The sequence below is a fragment of the Schistocerca serialis genome, chromosome 4 (genome assembly GCF_023864345.2).
Source record: "Schistocerca serialis cubense isolate TAMUIC-IGC-003099 chromosome 4, iqSchSeri2.2, whole genome shotgun sequence".
Classification (NCBI taxonomy): Eukaryota; Metazoa; Arthropoda; class Insecta; order Orthoptera; family Acrididae; genus Schistocerca; species Schistocerca serialis.
In genome coordinates, this window is record NC_064641.1 from 156,473,988 (window position 1) to 156,494,983 (window position 20,996).

At 43.2% G+C, this 20,996-nt stretch overlaps 1 non-coding gene across 1 annotated transcript; it reads left to right on the forward strand.

Annotated features, from left to right (window-relative positions):
- The first annotated feature begins 20,573 nt into the window (after positions 1-20,573).
- Trnas-cga (transfer RNA serine (anticodon CGA)) lies at positions 20,574-20,648 on the forward strand. The gene has a single exon. It is a non-coding gene; the product is annotated as a tRNA-Ser (tRNA).
- The last annotated feature ends 348 nt before the right edge of the window (positions 20,649-20,996 follow it).

The following is a 20,996-nucleotide window of genomic DNA, read 5'->3' on the forward strand; positions in this document are numbered from 1 at the left end:
TGTAATGGTTTAAATGCGCTGTTATTGTAGTTAACACTTGGACCGTGAGAAACAAAACGAAACCGCACATTTTTACAGCACCAGCATTGCAAATGATTTTATTACTTACAGTCGGTTTTAACAGAAAACCTGTAAATTGTTGTTTATATATATATATATATATATATATATATATATATATATATATATATATATATATATATATATATCGCTTAGATCCGTCTGAATGTTTATGAGAGGATCGTGTGAAAATTTGAAGTAAGTTGGTCACGTACTTATAAAGATTTTTGCTACCAACTTTACCCCATTATATACAATCTACACTACTGGCCATTAAAATTGCTACACCACGAAGATGACGTGCTACAGACGCCAAATTTAACCGACAGGAAGAAGATGCTGTGATATGCAAATGATCAGCTTTTCAGAGCATTCACACAAGGTTGGCGCCGGTGGCGCCACCTACAATGTGCTGACATCAGGAAACTTTCCAACCGATTCTTCATACACAAACAGCAATTGACCGGCGTTGCCTGGTGAAATGTTGTTGTGATGCCTCGTGTAAGGAGGAGAAATGCGTAACATTACGTTTCCGACTTTGAAAAAGTTCGGATTGTAGCCTATCGCGATTGCGGTTTATCGTATAGCGACATTGCTGCTCGCGTTGGTCGAGATCCAATGACTGTTAGCAGAATATGGAATCGCTGGGTTCAGGTGGGTAATACGGAACGCCGTGCTGGATTCCAACGGCCTCTTGTCACTAGCAGTCGAGATGACAGGCATCTTATCCGCATCGCTGTAACGGATCGTGCAGCCACGTCTCGATCCCTGAGTCAACTGATGAGGACGTTCGCAAGACAACAATCATCTTCACGAAGAGTTCGACGACGTTTGCAGCAGCATGGACTATCAGCTCGGAGACCATGGCTGCGGTTACCCTTGACGCTCCATCACAGACAGGAGCGCCTGCGATGGTGTACTCGACGACGAACCTAGGTGCATGATTGGCAAAACGTCATTTTTTCGGATGAATCCAGGTTCTGTGTACAGCATCATGATGGTCGCAACCGTGTTTGGCGACATCGCGGTGAACGCACATTGGAAGCGTGTATTCTTCATCGCCATACTGGCGTATCACCCGGCGTGATGGTATGGGTGCCATTGGTTACACGTCTAGGTCACCTCTTGTTCGTATTGACAGCACTTTGAACAGTGGACGTTACTTTTCAGATGTGTTACGACCCGTGGCTCTACCCTTCATTCGATCCCTGCGAAACCCTACATTTCAGCAGGATAATGCACGACCGCATGTTGCAGGCCCTTTACGGGCCTTTCTGGATACAGAAAATGTTCGACTGCTGCCCTGGCCAGCACATTCTCCAGATCTTTCACCAATTGAAATCGTCTGGTCAATGGTGGCCGAGCAACTGGTTCGTCACAATACGCCAGTCACTACTCTTGATGAACTGTGGTATCGTGTTGAAGCTGCATGAACACCTGTGCCTGTACATGCCATCCAAGCTCTGTTGCCGGCCGCGGTGGTCTAGCGGTTCTAGGCGCGCAGTCCGGAACCGCGCGACTGCTACGGTCGCAGGTTCGAATCCTGCCTCGGGCATGGATGTGTGTGATGTCCTTAGGTTAGTTAGGTTTAAGTAGTTCTAAGTTCTAGGGGACTGATGACCACAGTAGTTAAGTCCCATAGTGCTCAGAGCCATTTGAACCAAGCTCTGTTTGACTCAATGCCTAGGCGTATCCAGGCCGTTATTACGGTCAGAGGTAGTTGTTCTGGGTACTAATTTCGCAGGATCTATGCACCCAAATTGCGTGAAAATGTAATCACCTGTCAGTTCTAGTATAATATATTTGTCCAATGATTATCCGTTTATCATCTACATTTCTTCTTGGTGTAGCAATTGTAACGGCCAGTAGTGTATTAACCTAGAGCGTGCCAACGGCCTTGCCGCAGTGGTAACACCGGTTCCTGTCACATCACATAAGTTAAGCGCTGTCGGGCTGTGCTAGCAGCTGGATCGGTGACCATCCGGTCTGCCGAGCGCTGTTGGCAAGCGGGTTGCACTCAGCCCATGCTAGCCAAACTGGGACCTGCTTGATTGGGAAGTAGCGACTCCGCTCTCGTAAACTGACATACGGCCGGGAGAACGGTGTGCTGACCACATTCTCCTCCATATATGCATCCAGTGATGCCTGTGGGCTGATAATGACACGGGGGCCGGTCGGTCCCGTTTGGCCTTCCAAGGCGTGTTCGGACGGAGCTTTTCAACCTAGAGCGTGGTCGGCATTACACATAAATGATAAAATATACCAGCTTAGTTCTTTGGAATAGAGGGAACCTGTATCCTTCATGCAATGTCCATAAAGCATTAGTTTACTTTGAAGTTTTGACTGAGATAAACAAGAAGGGACATGAGCGCAGCTTACGCGTCATTTTTTGCTGCTGTTTCTCTCTGTCGTGACCCTAAAGGTCAGAAAATGAATAATGTCACGTTGCCAAAATATGTGAGCAAATCAAAGTCACTTGTACAAAAGTGGGTAACACGGTATAAATTAGTTATAAACGCGGATGATTTTGAAGAATGTGGGTCAGTCGGTAAAGTGACTCCGAAATTGGAAAAAAACAAGATTGTTAACCTCTTTTCGGGACACTCATACTTAACACCGCATCAAGCGCAAGCAAAATTCACTTTGAAATAGCTGTCAACGTTAATTCGACTCATTTGGGGGTATCTTTCACGTGAATACGCGGAAAACATGGTTTCAAGCATGCCTTGGAGATGCCAAGCAATTATCGACTTTTCGGGTGACTAGACATATTATTAATTGTAATTGCGTTTTTCATTTGTTCATATATGATGTATGTGTATGTTTCAGTTTGTTGTCAAACATTTTTCCTACTGATTAAGCCGACCGCGATCTTACTTAACACACTGAACATGTATACCTATTCTGTGCCCGTCCAAGTGTGTATTAGAATATCGAGTAAAAATTTGAATGAAATCAGTCAAGAACTTCTCGAGATTTTTGCAAAACAATATTTGCACCAAATGTATTAAAAATTCGCAGCCTGTGTCCGTCCGAATGTTTATTGGAGCATCGTGTAAAAATCGGAAGCAAACCTGTCAATTACATTTTGAGAGTTTTTGTAACAACATTAAACGAGGACTTGTGCTTGTACAGTAGCATAGATCTATTCCGCTGGTGCACTTGTGTACACTATAAAAATGATATTAATTGATGAGTATGTTATTCTGAAGTATGGAAGTAATGCTAAACTGTGCTGATGGAGTAGAACAGAATATGTACAAAGACTCCCAGACTGTTTTTTAAGTCTTTCATTCCCTTTCTTCAGGGGAGAGTGTGGAGTGATAAGAGTTGACGCTCTTTTTAGCCATATGTTTGGTTGTTGTTTGCACGCAACTCATTTGTAGACGTTCGAATTTGTCTATTGGTTTTTCCTGAATTTCTTTTTTTTGTTGTTGTTTGGTTGCTATTTTTTTGTTTGGTTGCTATTTTTTTGTTTGGTTGTTATTTTTTTGTTTGGTTGTTATTTTTTTGTTTGGTTGTTATTTTTTTGTTTGGTTGTTATTTTTTTGTTTGGTTGTTATTTTTTTGTTTGGTTGTTAGTTTTTTGTTTGGTTGTTAGTTTTTTGTTTGGTTGTTAGTTTTTTGTTTGGTTGTTAGTTTTTTGTTTTTTGTTTTTTTTGTTTTTTGTTTTGAGGAAGTATGGTATAATGCCGCCATTCGCCATACTTGTGAGGGATGCCCCCAATAAAACACCTCCTGGGATAACATTGTGGAGTGTACAGATCGCGGCCGGCCGGTGTGGCCGTGCGGTTCTAGGCGCTTCAGTCTGGAACCGCACGACCGCTACGGACGCAGGTTCGAATCCTGCCTCGGGCGTGGATGTGTGTGATGTCCTTAGGTTAGTTAGGTTTAAGTAGTTCTAAGTTCTAGGGGACTGGTGATCTCAGATGTTAAGTCCCATAGTGCTCAGAGCCATTTTTTTGTACAGATCGCACATTTTAACTTGATCACTGAACGAAGGGTGCCGGAAGCGGAAGCTTGCGATCTGCTCGTAGCATATTCGCTGCTGGTACAAACCACGCCCCTTTCCTCCCAGAGCAGGTGGCTTATAGCTTTTAAAAGAAACGAACATGTAGTGAATTAATGAATCGGAGAAATGAGTGGAAAGTTCATGGCGAGTCGCTAGAAGGACAAGGTGCAGCCTCTTTGCTCATTTTTGTAAATAATAAGTCCCTTCGCACAATGTCGCACGCGAATCAACACTGTATTAACAATGGCTACATATTGCTACAGCGGACAATTCTGTAACGTGTCTAAGGCTGGCAGCGACCGTAAACATTCAGAAGCGGCACGAAGTCAGCCGACTTTCGCTGATCAAGAGGAACCACGTTAAAGCATGCTAACTGTAGGTATGATTGTTATTTACCTTTCTTGACTTTTTATAAGAGACAGTTTGTTGTCGGCTAGCCCTGTTTACAGTTCTGTTTAAATGTAGCAGCCGGCCGGAGTGGCCGAGCGGTTGTAGGCGCTACAGTCTGGAACCGCACGACCGCTACGGTCGCAGGTTCGAATCCTGCCTCGGGCATGGATGTGTGTGATGTTCTTAGGTTAGTTAGGTTTAAGTAGTTCTAATTCTAGGGGACTGATGACCTCAGATGTTATGTCCCATAGTGCTTAGAGCCATTTGATATTCGCTTTCCATTTCTTGTAGAATTTTTATTTTGTATTTTTGTCACTGTAGGAGCATTTAACGATTTCCTTGAAACAGTCAGATATCCGTAGCTGATGTCGGTGCTACAGACTAAATCGCCCAGTCGTGAGGACAAATTTAGGAAAAGATATTATAGAACAACGAAATCTGTTGAAAATAAAAATATTCAAAATGAGACTGGTAGCTCCTGGAGTTTATGTCGTGCCCATGAGAATACCTTTCTGGTTGGATGGTTGATTTGAGGCGAGCGGCCAGGCAGCGAGGTCATCGGTCCCATCGGATAAGGGAAGGATGGGGAAGGAAGTTGCCCGTGCCCTTTCAAAGGAAACATACCAGCATTTCTCAGACCGATTTCGGAAACTCACGGTAAAACCTAAATCAGGATGGCCTGACGCGTTTTTGAACAGTCGTCCTCCGGAATGAGAGTCCAGTGTGCTAACCACTGCGCCACCTCGCTTGGTAGAAGACCTTTCTGCTTAATGCTTCGTTCCCTGCTGCTACAGTCGTATTCTGAAGCTATAGAAGCGACTGTTCAAATTCTCCAACCTTTACTGCATCGCCAGTTGTTATTCCAAACGCTTTACTGTTGAAAATAGCATGACCACCAGAACAGTTGAGATGTGCCGTGGAAGTTGAAATGCGCGATAACTGCAATATTAAGGAAGAACAACTCAAATTGACAGGATTGGGATCTTCGTGCTAAATGACGAGAATTATTCATCCGCTCGTTAACTGCACAATTAGTCGTGTTAGCAGGCATGACAAACAGAAACTGCGGCAATACGAATAAACAGTTCGATTGTTTTCTCTTGCTTATGGTTCTAGAGTGTCAGAGGCAACCAATTATGTAAAGCAATATACGGGAATTGTTCCATGAAATTTCAGGAAAATAGTCGGATGTCAGTAGCTTTATATATTAGTATGTTATTGACTTCTGGCAGTTCGCCCAGAATTTAATGGAACAACCTGAATGTCTGGAAGGTTTTAAATTTCACAATACATGGACATTTCGAAACCCCACCTGCATAGCCTCCGTAAGCTTTTGTTTCAGCGGTGGTCCAAACACTAGGTAGAAAACGACCACTGAATCAGAATAAGGGAAAGCCTAAGACGCTATCTGGCAGTAGTTCAGAGATCAATTGTCAAAAATACCATATGCGCCATAAGCCCCTATTGCCTTAATTACGTCAGCTTTCAGTGGTTTTCTTGTTTTCCTTTCTTTCTATTTATCTTTGCGCAAAATACACGGTGTTTCACCTACGACGCAAGGGCTGCGTCCCGCTTTGTGCCGGAACTAATACCGGAGAGACAGACTCGATCCCGCTCTTGCGAATGGGATGGTGGCCTATAGGTTTTAGCCAAACTTGACGAGCTAAGAACAGCGTTACAAACATGTCCAATGAAATCGATGCACTGATTCTCTCAGTCTTTCCATTCTTCCCTAAATAATCATGTCAGTATTTTCCATCAGTGACTAATAAACAGATAGCTCGGTAATATTCACATAAGTCAGCGCCAGATGTCTTTGGAATTAGAATTATTACGTTCTTCTGTTTAAGTCAGGGTGTTCCCCCTGTCTCTTATGTCTTGTACAACGGGTGGAATCGTTTTGTCGCTACTGGCTCTCCCAAGGATACCGGAAGTTCGACGGGACTGTTGTCTACTCTAGGAGCCTTGTTTCCAACTAGGTCTTTCACTGCTCCGTCGAATTCTTCTCGTAGTATCATTTCTCCCTTTCATCTCTATCTAACTCATCTTCCCTTACTATAGTCACCTGTTTTCAAGTGCATTTCCATAACGTACCTCTTCTATATACTCCTTTCACCTTTCGGCTTACTATCTTTGCAAGCTGGCTTGTCGTCTGAGCTCTTGATATTCATACAGCTTATTAGATTTTCTCGAAAGCTCTCTTTAATATTCCTAAAGGCGGCAGCTACCTTTCCCACGTACAAAATTTGAATATAAATTAACTTACGTCCCTGGCGAGAGGCCACGCAAAGAGATGACAGATCTCTGTTTGAAGCGTGTCTGCATTCAAAGTCGGAGTAATACCATTTTGTTTAGTCTGGTACCTTTCGCTTATTATCTGACTCGAAACTGCCGGTGCGCCAAAGGGGAATACTGTCCCGCTTTGCAGTAGAGTTGAGCGCGCCGCATGAACGGTAGGCGTACACTTGTTGCGTGAATCCTGTGTTTTGTTTGTCATATGCAGAATTTTTTGGATACTTCCGATGGCGCTCAAAGACTGGAACGACGACGAATTTTTCATGCCACTTCGCATCAATGTCTGAGCCTCCTTATAGAGAGTGATTTGAGAGAAGCCGTATCTCTAGGAGAGGTATATGAATGTTCTCACTAAGTCGCTGGGTTTTTGAGTGATTGAATGTGCTTAGTTCCTCAGCCTTTTTAGTTAAATATCAACCGTACCGAGTGTGCCAACTTTGTTAGAGTCAAATAACGTATCTTATTTGAAGGACAGTGGATAAAATGTATATTTGCAAAAAAGAAGTATTTTCAAAATGTCTGCTTTTATTTTAAGTAAATGCGAAATTTTTTGTAGTTCTGGCATTAAATATGGTTTAATATGGTTTTTTGGTTTGTTTTAAAAGGTTAATAATTGTTGCTACATTGTAAATTCATGTTTAAATAATTGGACAATTACTTTTATCGAAATTTATTGAATTTCTCTCTCCCTTCCTCCCCCCTTCCCCCCTTCTTTCCTTCCACTGGTGTGCACCCATCACCTGTATATTGCATTGATTTTATCTTGATGATCACTTCTTGTCAGTCAAATGATTTCTTTCACACTGAGCGTTTCGGCATTTTGATACAGACACAAAGTTTACTCTTAAGAAAACACTTAATCGGAAAAGTGGAAGGAAACCTGAACTAAAGTCCACTTATTAGCATTCAATAAAAAGGAAATATCGGAACGGCAATAACAATGACGACAGGAGTTAACAGACTATAGTGAACAGTAATGAATTAACAATGCCAAAACGATCGAATTTTCCGCTCGGAATTCAATGCGCAGAGGATTAAGCGATTCCAAGTGTCGCTCGTAGCGCTCCAGAGGAATGCGAACGTCATTACAAATTGTAATGTTTGAAGATAGGCTTAACTGTAAACTGAAGTACTAGTCAGTGAATGCGAATAATACTACTACTTCTTGTCCGTGAAATACCATAGGTCTACCTGCCACTTTTCAAAGACTGAAAAATGTCCACGAGTTTGTGTGCATGGGTATTATTTGTATATAAGTAGTTACTAACGTAATTTTCTGCACAATATGTGTACCTTATACGCAAAATAATGGCTGAATAAGAGTGCGAATGCTACATTCAATTGAATATTGATTAATCGACATCATTACACCTGTCAAGTAAAACGCATTGCAAACAGTCGCTAAAATGTGGCAATACCAGTTTCTTCTCAGTAACAGAACTTTTATGCTCAACACCCCAACCGTGCCCTCAGCTATTCATCAGTTTTATTAGTTACATGTTAATTTCATTTGGAACAACTTATTCCACAGCACTACGTTAATCTGTTTTAAATGATAAAAAAAGAATCAGTATGTTCGATACTTAATTAAAAAGATATTTATAATGCTTAATTTCACTTTGGCGTGCTCCCTAAGATGTCTTCACGTATCCCCGGAGGTAGACGTATTTGTACCCTGTTGTATACCATTGTTTTAGTTCAGTTAATGAAAGCGCTTCAGAGTGGGTTCACTCAGAAAATGTCGATAGGTCAATCACCTAAAATGTTATTGGATGGAAGTAAGTTTGTCAGAATACCCAAAAGCCAATTTAAGAGGAGAATCTTCAGAAACTCTGGAATCTACACTGAGCAATATACAAAAAAGTATGGCAGTATGGAATTTTTACATTTCTATTAAAGAACATATTCCATTTAAAATATGGCAACACACGTTTAGAGTAAAGTAGTTGGCTGATTACACTGCTGGCACCAGAAATTAAGTTGGCAGCATAATAGTTCTTCCGACATCCATGGCAACATTTTTAAAAAATTTTAAGTAGCCTACAGATATTGCAGCACAATAAAATTTTGTTTAGTGCAGAAATGTCGTGTCCGTATACACGCTCATAAAAGTGGCGATTAAAATGTAAATTTCTATTTCCTTTAGAATATGTATTTCGTAACAAATGGCAGTGGTTTACCATATTTCGGTCTTAGTGTAGCGATTAAAATGCATTGGTTTTGTCGTGAGGTACATTCGAACCAATGAGTATAAACGACATTATCTCGCTCAATAAGATCACTACATTATCAGTGGATGGACATTGTCATGGACTTCGGAAGCAGTGTTCTATAACGAATGTAATCTCTGGCTGTGGCAGTGTAATCAGCCAACTAATGTACTTGTTTTGAGCGCAAGTTACCATATTGTAATTCGAATATGGTCCGTAATGTCAGTGCAAGATTCCATACTGTCACACTTCGTTCTATACGAATAAGTAAACTGAGGTGACAAGTCATGGGATAGAGATACGCAAATATACAGATGGCGGTAGTATTGCGTACACAAGGTTTAAGGGCAGTACAGTAGCGGAGCTGTCGCTTGTACTCAAGTGATTCATGTGAAAAGATTTTTCGACGTGATTATGACCTCATGACGGGAAGTAACAGACTTTCAACGCGGAATGGTGGTCGCAGCCAGACGCATGGGACATTCTGTTTCGGAAATCGCAAGAGAATTCAATGTTCCGAGGCTCACAGTGTCAAGAGTGTGCCGAGAATACAAAATTTTAGGCATTAACACTCTACATGGACAACGCAGTGGCCGTCGACATTCGCTTAACGACCGACAGCAGCTGCGTTTTCGTAGACTTAACAGTGCTAACGGAAGGATAGTGTTGCGAAATTTGGCGTTAATATACACACATCAAAAAAAGTCGTGCATAACCTCTGTTCCGAGAGTTCCGGAACTTGTACAGAAAATTGAAATAGAGATCAACATAATTTTCGTCCTTTTTATTGCTCATGAAAACCACACACTGCATCTTGTACCACCATACAGCGACACCTTCAAAGGTGGTGGTCCAAATTGCTGTCCACACCGGTACCTCTAATACCCAGTAGCACGTCCTGGTGTATTGTCTGTATTCGTCGTGGCATACTATCCACAAGTTCATCAAGGCACTGTTAGTCCAGATTGTCCCACTCCTCAACGGCGCTTCGGCGTAGGTCCCTCAGAGTGGGCCCGGCCTGGGTGGCCGAGTGGTTCTAGGCGCTACAGTCTGTAACCGCGCGACCGCTACGGTCGCAGGTTCGAATCCTGCCTCGGGCGTGGATGTGTGTGATGTCCTTAGGTTAGTTAGGTTTAAGTAGTTCTGAGTTCTAGGGGACTGATGCCCTCAGAAGTTAAGTCCTATAGTGCTCCGAGCGCCCCCTCCCCTTCAGAGTCGTTGGTGGGTCACGTCGTCCATAAACAGCTCTTTTCAGTCTATCCCAGGCATGTTCGATAGGGTTCATGAGTGGAGAACATGCTGGCCACTCCAGTCGAGCGATATCGTTATCCTGAAGACGAATGGCCCGCCAATATGCTGCCTATATGGTCGGAGGATGCATTTACGTATCGTACAGCCGTTACGGCGCCTTCAGTGACCACCAGCGGCGTACGTCGGCCACACATAATGCCACCCCAAAACAGCAGGGAAGGCGTTCAGCCTCACCGGGTTGCCTCCAGACACGTCTCCGACGATTGGTTGGTTGAAGGCACATGCGGCACTCATCGGTGGAGAGAACGTGATGCCAGTCCTGAGCGGTCCATTCGGCATGTTGCTGGGCTCATTTGTACCGTGCTGCATGGTGTCGTGGTTGCAAAGGTAGAACTTGCCTTGGACGTCGGGAGTGAAGTTGCGCATCATGCAGCCTATTGCGCACAGTTTGACTCGTAACACGACGCCCTGTGGCTGCACGAAAAGCGTTATTCAACATGGTGCCGTTCCTGTCAGGCTTCCTCCGAGCTATAATCCGTGGGTAGCGGTCATCCACTGCGGTAGTAGCCCTTGGGTGGCCTGAGCTAGGCATGTCATCGACAGTTCCTGTCTGTCTGTATCTCCTCCATGACCGAACAACATCGCTTTGGTTCACTCCGAGACGCCTGGACACTTCGCTTGTTGAGAACCCTTCCTGGCGCAAAGTATCGACGCGGATGCGATCGAACCGCGGGATTGACCATCTAGGCATGGTTGAACTACAGGCAACGTAAGCCGTGTACCTCCTTCCTGGTGGAATGACTGGAACTGATCCGCTGTCGGACCCCCTCCGTCTAATAGGCGCTGCTCATGCATGGTTGTTTACATCTTATGGCAGGTTTAGTGACATCTCTGAACAGTCAAAGGAACTGTGTCTGTGATACTATATCGACAGTCAACGTCTATCTTCAGGAGTTTTTGGAACTAGGACGATGCAAAACTTTTTTTGGTGTGTGTACTGTGCTAGCAGACGAATGACGCGAGTGCCTTTGGTATCAGCAAGCATAGCTTGCAGCGCCTCTCATGGGTTTGTGACCGTATCTGTTGGACCCTGGACAACCATGACCTGGTCAGGAGAGTCCCGATAACAGTTGATAAGAGTTGATGTTAGGGTTAGAGTGTGGCACATACCTCACGAAACCATGGACCCAAGTTGTCTAGAAGGCATTGTGTAAGCTGGTAGTGGTTCCAAATTGGTGTGGACTGTGTTTACGTGGAATGGACTGGGTGCTCTGGAGCATGTGAACCAATCATTGGCTGGAAACGATTATGTTCGGTTACTTGGAGGTCATTTGAGACCACTCATGGATGTAATTTTTATGGATGACAATGTGCCATGTCTCCGGACCATACTGGTTCGCGATTGGTTTGAGGAACATTCTGGACAGATCGAGCGAATGATTTGGCCACCGAGATCGCCCGACATGGCTCTTAATAGGAAGGTCAGTTCGGGTACAAAATCCTGCACCGGCTACATTTTCACAGTTATGGACGGCTTTAGACGCTTAAGATTTCTGTAGGGGACTTCCAACGACCTGTCGAGTCCATCGCACGTCTAGTTGCTCCACTACGTTCTGGCACAAAGGACGTGCGCGACCATATTAAGAGGTATCCCATGACTTTTGTCACGTCAGTGTATTTTGCATTTTAAGTTGCGGAATTTCTGTTGATGCTTTTTTGTAAACTTATGATGAAACCGGCCAGTAAAACATACTGAGTGCCACTTTTGGCTATGCTGAAAAATGTAATTTCGTCATCGTTGTTTCCCCTGCAGGCAGTGTCAGGTCTCACTGAAGAACTGTTCCAGTTGAAAGGACGAAGACGCGGTTCAGGCGGCAGAAAAACTACTGATCGGTTTCACTCGAAAGAAATCAGTGAAATATAGTCTAACCAGTATGTACTACTACAACCGACTGAAACGATTGTTTTCATTCGGTTGCTCACAGAGACATGTTTGACTCAAAAGTATGAAAGAACAGTTCAACAAATACGTAACAGGTACTGCCGGCCGTGTGGCCGAGCGGTTCTAGGCGCTACAGTCCGGAATCGCGCGACCGCTACGGTCGCAGGTTCGAATCCTGCCTCGGGCATGGATGTGTGTGACGTCCTTAGATTAGTTAGGTTTAAGTAGTTCTAAGTTCTAGGGGACTGATGAGCTTATAAGTTCAGTCCCATAGTGCTCAGAGCCATTTTCGTAACAGCTACTTCCGAATGATAGTTTTGAAACGGTTGTTATCATCACTTATCATTGAGTGCCCCAGGTGTAGTGGGGAACGCGCATCATTCGCCGTCTGTGAGCGGGTTGGCTACGGTCACAGCGGCTCCGATATCTGTGGATTCCGCCGACGACCGACATCGGCCGTATACGGCCGATCTTTTCAAATCAGTACGCCACTACATGCGCGGTAACACTGTAGCTGATTCTATCTCCTGAACGTACAGACTTGGGACGACAATCGGTGAAATTCAAATCAGTTTCTTTTATTGGGTCACGTTCTCGCACACGAAATATGGAGCGTGAGAAACTGGTAAGTTTAGTCCAAGAAAGAGTGAGTTTTTGGCATACTGAGGATGAAAGTATCATAATCGGGATACAGTTCGGAATCTATGGACTTAAATCGCAGATTTATTCGTAACCTCAAGTAGGCAAAATTGTATTGGAAATTACAGGCGTAGATTATAACCTCAAAAATGAATTTGTTCAAGTGAAAAGTGTGACGTATCTTATATGCTTGTAGCTACTGTACCGGATCTTCTTGTGGTAGGTAGTCATTAGTTATTGTAATCAGCCCCCCTCCTTCCTACTTCCATCTATTGTCCAGGTTGAAATCTTTTATGAAGATTTGAGAGGAGCGAAGATCACAATAGACTTTCAACTTGACTTGGCTTGTCATGTTGAGTTGGCTCCAGTTCTTCTTGTCTAAAGATCTGTTTTTTGAAGCTGAAAAACTCACATTTTAGTGCTCGCGGTTGGATTTTCTTACAGTTTAGGATGTCACAATCTTTCGATTTTTCACATTAACACAGCAATATTACATTGTTTGCACAAAGATACAAAAGTATGTCCGATCACATCAGAGGCTTGCTTACAACTCCCTCACTCTGCGGAAATAACAATACTCTAAAGGGTTTACAATCTTTCTTAACAAACGAATTTCTACTTGTTTCTGTTACATTATTAATTTCGATTATTATTTCATAAATGAATCCAGACATAAATATAGTAAACACTACAGTATTGCGTAGTTAATAATAGAAATTTTAAGTGTGCAAATATTTCGTAATTTCAAACGTTTCTAAAGAAAATAATTTTACCTGTACATTCAGAACTGGTACTTAACGATTATAACAGAGAAATTAAAATATTTTATGAAGTAATTCCTTTTCATAAATTTTAGCTTGAAATATAACATACTGTGTATAAAATTATATGAAAGTTTTCAGAAAAGCAACTGAGATAATACTGACCTGTCCAAATTCGAAAAATTGTACTGGTATCGACAGCTACTGTTGAGGAAAGCCGGCCGCAGTGGCCGAGCGGTTCTAGGCGCTTCATTCTGGAACCGCGCGACCGCTACGGTCGCAGGTTCGAATCCTGCCTCGGGCATGGATATGTGTGATGTCCTTAGGTTAGTTAGGTTTTAGGTAGTTCTAAGTTCTATGGAACTGATGACCTCAGAAGTTAAGTCCCATAGTGCTCAGAGCCATTTGAACCATTTTTTGTTGAGGAAAAGTAATGCTAGAGGATGATGATGTCCCGTTACATTGTCCACAAATTATTATAACTGCTTACTGGCGTCTTACGCCAGTAGGGTAGTTATTCTGTTAAATATGAAGTGGATTGCAAATGTGGTGTACGGTATGTATTCCCACTTTTAAGTGCTTTAGGTTTTCAGAGTTTCTTAAGCTACACTTTGTCGGTCACCCGTATACTAAATGACAATTATTGAAGGTTAACTGACGTACGTCAGCTCAACTTTAAATGAATAGAGCGAAATAACGTGTTTATAACTTGCTATTCAAGGTTACCCCGAATTACCTCCAGTATGTAACAGAACGTTTCTCCTGCCATGTGATGTATTCGTAAAACTTGTCTGGTTATTCCGATAACTGAGTACAGAGTGTATAGTACTCCACAATCTTTACAAGACAGGAAAGCTCGTTCACATGCATTCGGCGTCTCTGTAGTAGCAGAAGCCGCTATGCAGCACTCGTATCCAAGCACAGAGGCGTCATGGTATCCATTTCATACATACGAGGGTCACTCCAAAAGAAATGCGCACTTTTTTTTAAATTCCATCTGTTATTCTACATGTCTTAAAGTTTTACAGTGTGTAGATACCACCTTTAGGAACAATATTTTCAATTCTCTACATAATTTCCATCCCTCTCAACTGCCCTACGCCATCTTGGAACCAGCGCCTGTATACCCACACGGTAAAATTCTGGACCAACCTGTTGGAGCCATAGTTTGCCAGCGTGCACAAGGGAATCATCATCTTCAAACCCTGTTCCACGAAGAGAGTCTTTCAGTTTCCCAAAGAGATGAGTCACATGAAGTCAGGTCAGGACTGTAAGGCGGGTGTTTCAGTGTTGTCCATCCGAGTTTTGTTATCGCTTCCATGGTTTTTTGACTGACATGTGGCCGTGCATTGTCGTGCAACAGCAAAACATCCTGCTTTTGCCGATGTGGTCGAACACGACTCAGTCGAGCTTGAAGTTTCTTCAGTATCGTTACATATGCATCAGAATTTATGGTGGTTCCACTTGGCATGATGTCCACAAGCAAGAGTCCTTTGGAATCGAAAAACACCGTAGCTGTAACTTTCTCAGCAGGTGGTCTGGTTTTCAATTTTTTTTTCTTGGGTGAATTTGCATGGTGCCACTCTATTGGTTGCCTCTTCGTCCCTGGTGAAAAATGATGGAGCCATGTTTCATCACCTGTCACAATTCTTCCAAGAAATTCGTCTCCACCATTCTCGTACTGTTCCAAAAGTTCGCTGCATACCGTTTTTCTTGTTTCTTTGTGAGCCTCTGTCAACATCCTGGGAACCCACCTGGCTCAAACCTTTTTTAACGCCAACACTTTCAGTACTCTGCAAACACTTCCTTCCCCTATCCCATCGTAGCGTGATAATTCGTTCATTGTGATGCATCTGTCAGCAGTCACCAATTCGTTAACTCTCTGCATATTGTCTGGAGTGTGTGCAGTACGAGGCCTGCCGCTGCGAGGACAATCCTCAAATTGCCGTGCCCGCTTTCATCACGTAACCTGCTTGCCCACCGACTAACTGTACTGCGATCGACAGCAGCATCTCCAAACACCTTTTTCAACCACTTGTTTATGTTTCTCACTGTCGTGTTTTCACAGGAATTCAATGACAGCACGTTGCTTCTGACGAACGTCAAGTGTAGCAGCCATCTTGAAGACATGCTGTGACGGCGCCACTCACGGGAACACGTTGAACTAAGTTTCAAAACAAGCGGGAAAGATGTATCTACACACTGTAAAACTTTCACACATGCAGAATAAAAACTTTTTTTTTATAAAAATAGTGTGCATTTCTTTTGGAGTGACCCTCTGTGGCGTTCGCTGTGTTATTCATTGGTTTGGTATGTAACTAATTTGTAAATGAAAATGATAATCTTATTTTATTACATTGAGTAATTACTAAATAATTTTTCTCCCGGCTAAAGATTTGATCAAATTGCTAAAGAACTCCAAGTTAACGTTGTGTTAAAGTGTTGTCTGTAAGTTGTGTGTCACTAAATCACAGTTCATACAACAGATTCTATACAACTATTGATTATGATGAAAAATGTTATCTTCAGCAAAATGATCATTAAAACCACCGTATATCAGCCGCGCACAACACTGACGTATGTTACCTGAAACAATATTCTTCGCAACTCGTGCTTAATTAATTTCGGCTCCATACATCAGCTACAGAAGTTTGTTATAACGATCGTGCTATGAGCACTGTTTTTAAAGAACCAATCTGATTCGAATTATTTTCATTCAAATGAGTTCGGGACCACCGGTGCACATTTACTTTTACATATTTGTATTACCTTCGGCATTTATGTCTGCAGAGTTGCGTAATTTGAATTTGCCGCTGAGGTAATTCTTAAGATGGCGGCTGACAATTGATAGTGACTTTCTGTTGTTAGAGCAAATAAGATAAGTATTTGAAATGTTTATTAAACTTTACTTTCGTCTATTTAGACGTCATCAAGCAAACATTTGATTTTTTCTAAGGAAAACACAGACAGAAACGTGGTACAAATCGCTGTCGTCAATGGCTGCGCTCCTTGCAGCAGAAAGCAATAATTAACACAGATAATGCTTACTGAGAGAGGAATTAAATTTACAAAAAATTATTCACTCATATTTATAATAATAATGACTCTATTCTCGCGTAATAATTAACAAATAATTTCAATTTCTTAACAGACATTGACATCTACATCTACATCCATACTCCGCAAGCCACCTGACGGTGTGTGGCGGAGGGTACATTGAGTACCTCTATCGGTTCTCCCTTCTATTCCAGTCTCGTATTGTTCGTGGAAAGAATGATTGTCGGTATGCCTCTGTGTGGGCTCTAACCTCTCTGATTTTATCCTCATTGTCTCTGGATATACGTAGGAGGGAGCAATATACTGCTTGACTCCTTTGTGAAGGTATGTTTTCGAAACTTCAACAAAAGCCCCTACCGAACTACTGAGCGTCTCTCCTGCAGAGTCTTCCACTGGAGTTTATCTATCATCTCTGTAACGCTTTCGCGATTACTAAATGATCCTATAACGAAACGCGCTGCTCTCCGTTCGATCTTCTCTATATCTTCTATCAACCCTATCTGGTACGGATCCCACACTGCTGAGCAGTATTCTACCAGTGGGCAAACAAGCGTTCTGTAACCTACTTTCTTTGTTTTCGGACTGCATTTCCTTAGGATTCTTCCAATGAATCTCAGTCTGGCATCTGCTATACCGACAATTAACTTTATACGATCATTCCATTTTAAATCACTCCTAATGCGTACTCCGAGATAATTTATGGAATTAACTGCTTCCAGTTGCTGACCTGCTATATTGTAGCTAAATGATAAGGGATCTATCTTTCTATGTATTCGCAGCACATTACACTTGTCTACATTGAGATTGAATTGCTATCCCCTGCACCATGCGTCAATTCGCTGCAGATCCTCCTGCATTTCAGTACAATTTTCCATTGTTACAACCTCTCGATATACCACAGCATCATCCGCAAAAAGCCTCAGTGAACTTCCGATGTCATCCACAAGATCATTTATGTATATTGTGAATAGCAACGGTCCTGCGACACTCCCCTGCGGCACACCCGAAATGACTCTTACTTCGGGAGACTTCTCTCCATTGAGAATGACATGCTGCGTTCTGTTATCTAGGAACTCTTCAATCCAATCACACAATTGGTCTGATAGTCCATATGCTCAGTTTGATATGCGTCCGCAATCTACAAAAGCCATCCAACAAAATGTAAAAAAACAAAAAAGGAGACAAACGCAGATCATAAAAAGAATTTACAATTATCATTGTCTTTGTATGATACACATCGATATGTCCAATCACATCATAAAATATTACATAAATAATTAATATTTATGATCGTTTCACTGTTTTTTCATATGTTGAACATATAATGTTTATAATTGGTGGAGGCTTAATTTCCTCTCGTCGCACTATAGCTAAAATTTATCTTGTGGATGTTACACCTCGTAGAATAGATTCTAACCTAAGCTAACCTCCAAGACTCTGCCAAGAACTGACGGAGGAGATCGGACACACCATGAGCATGCTGTCGGCCGATGTTACCGGGTGACCTCGGGCGACGGTGCCTGACTTCCCGTTGTCGGTGCCACTGTGAACGCAGCCTGAGGTGAGCACTGGTCGGGCGCGTGGTGCGGACCGGCTAATGAGAGCTGGCTGTCTGGCGTGCTGGGCTGCGCTGTTGTGGCCAGGGCAGGGCGGGGCGGTGCGGAGTAGACGGCGCCCAGGGCGGCGCCAATTAGCAGCTGCTGCAGCTAAAGGCGTGCCGCGCAAATGAGGCGTCGCATCACGTCACTGCGCGCCTCGCCGGCTATAACTGCCTTAACGACGCGACGCTGCGGCACCCGGCAGACCACGCGCGCTCCCAGCACGGGCCGACCGGCAACCGCTGACACACCAGCTGTCACGATCGTCCTGTGTTCCAGCCCGCATCCAGTGTAGTGGCGTGCGGGTGTGGCGGCGTTGACAGCGCACCGACGACGGTCGTCAGTAACCGTCGCCAGATACACGATACTGCACTGCCTGTATTATTCTGATTACAGTGCAAAGTTCCTCTGGACATACAGACATCGTATATCTCTGCCGATACGGGGCAAGCGGCTTTCAAGTACAACGTCTGACCTGTACGGTACGGCAGGAAAAAGGAATAAAAGTGAGATAGTGTTACTACTTTCATCCTTCTTCACCTCCTCTGCATTACTGAGCACATTTGTACTGTGCATGCAGTACACGTGAGGTGCCTAGTTGTCTCCACTGCCCTATGCGAAATACATTAGTTCTTGTATCCTTCACTAACCTGCTGTCTTCATGATGATGATGTCCCCAGCGCAGAAAACAGCACGCAGGTCGTGGATTCTTTTTCTTGAGGCTGAAATTAACTTCGCAAGGAACTGCTGCTACGAATAAACTCTAACTCACTTGGGATGCCACTCGCGTTTTTATTGATATAGACACGAGAAACTATTCTTGATCCCAACGTATCGAACATATCTTTCCACAGTCATTATATCTGGCTAAAATAACATGAAATACATCCTGCCACAGGCAACATGTCTGTCTACTGGAACGGTCAGAACTGGAGAGCCGGACTGCCCGAGACACTTCCCGCGCCAAGCCAGCAAAGCGTAAACCGAACGCCACCGAAGTGTATCGGCAGTCTTTTGTTTTAGTAATACATTGATTTTAATAATTTTCAAATGACTGATTGATAGCTGGCTGTTGAGAGATGTTTATTTAAAAAAATGAAGTAATTTCGATGACAGGTTTAATTAATAATAGCAACTAAAGTTTAACGTTTTGGCGCCCTACCGCCGACCACAGCAGCCAATCACAGAGCAGCAGCATCATGCAGGCGGTCTTTCTCACGGGAATGGTACCGAATCTAACATTTGTCACCGGTGCCTCATCCCACATTGCGTCATCTCTATGCTTCTTGCATCTCCACTGCCCTGGGAATAGCTTCCTGGAGCCTAATATGATGGCTGAATAAGCCAGAAATATTACAACAGGAATATACACAATGAATGTTGCGACGGGGCGGTAAATAAAGAAGTGCGGTTGAAGCGTTCTCACGAATGTGCATGTACAATTGTTGGTTAAAAATGTTGTTGCAAATTTTGGCTCTCACGCAAGTCTTACGGGATGATTTCCACACTTGGCGCATTAGTACACTGTTCAACACCCACGCATTGGTTATAGTTCTAAATTAATATTCATTAGTACAGTTTCTGCTAGGGAACAAAAATTAGGCGATTATTATAGCAAAATCAGTTTCTCACGACACAGTTCAATCACTATTTATTGGCGTTCACACAATGAAATTAGCGCTGGTGAGACTGGTGACAGTTTCACTTTAACGATAATTTGACTCCGAGCCCCCCAATAGCAGTAATGTAGGCTGCTATAAACGAAAATTACTCTATCAATTCGAACAGAACCACAAGTCCCACTGTCCTCTTTGTTCTAACAGTTTTGGCGCGAAATCACAGATCGCCACATGTTCACTTAAGACGATGTATACCTCGTAAATCGTACCCACACAAATAATCGTAGCACTTCCAGTTCACCAAATCCATGCTTGCACGCTTGCACTATGAAACAATACTCTTTGTCGAAATAAATCGTCGCGAAAAATTCTTACTTAAACGACCACATGGGCCACCCGCAAGTAAAGCTCGCTCCCCACCCACCCTCCAAAACGACTGACCAACGACTGACCCCTGGCCAAGATGACCGCTCGCTTATATAGGCTCTGACGTCAACCTCCCTGATTATTTAAGTACCAATCTCACCAGTTAAGAGAATGAGATTTTCACTCTGCAGCGTAGTGTGCACTGATATGAAACTTCCTGGCAGATTAAAACTGTGTGCCCGACCGAGACTCGAAGTCGGGACCTTTGCCTTTCGCGGGCAAGTGCTCTACCAGCTGAGCTACCGAAGCACGACTCACGCCCGGAGGCGAGATACTGGCAGAGGTAAAGCTGTGAGTACCGGGCGTGAGTCGTGCTTCGGTAGCTCAGTTGGTAGAGCACTTGCCCGCGAAAGGCAAAGGTCCCGAGTTCGAGTCTCGGTCGGGCGCATAGTTTTAATCTGGCAGGAAGTTTGACCAGTTAAGGTTACAAATTTTGATACATACATCCCTCGACAGAAATAAGTACACCATCGGAACCGCGCTAAAAAGTACGTCTTATTAACCATGTTACATTAAATTCTAGGATTATTCTATCCCCCTTAAATCAAGTTTTAGTTCTTGCAAAATTTCACCACTTAGCCCAAATTTGTTTGTTTGACATCTGTGCTGCAAAGTTTTAACATAGAACTGCACATAGCACCGTTTTTAGACGTAATCTATAGCGATCTACACATTGCGCTGCTCAAAATCTGCATATCTATAATAATTTTAATTAATTATGGGCGATTAAGTTAAT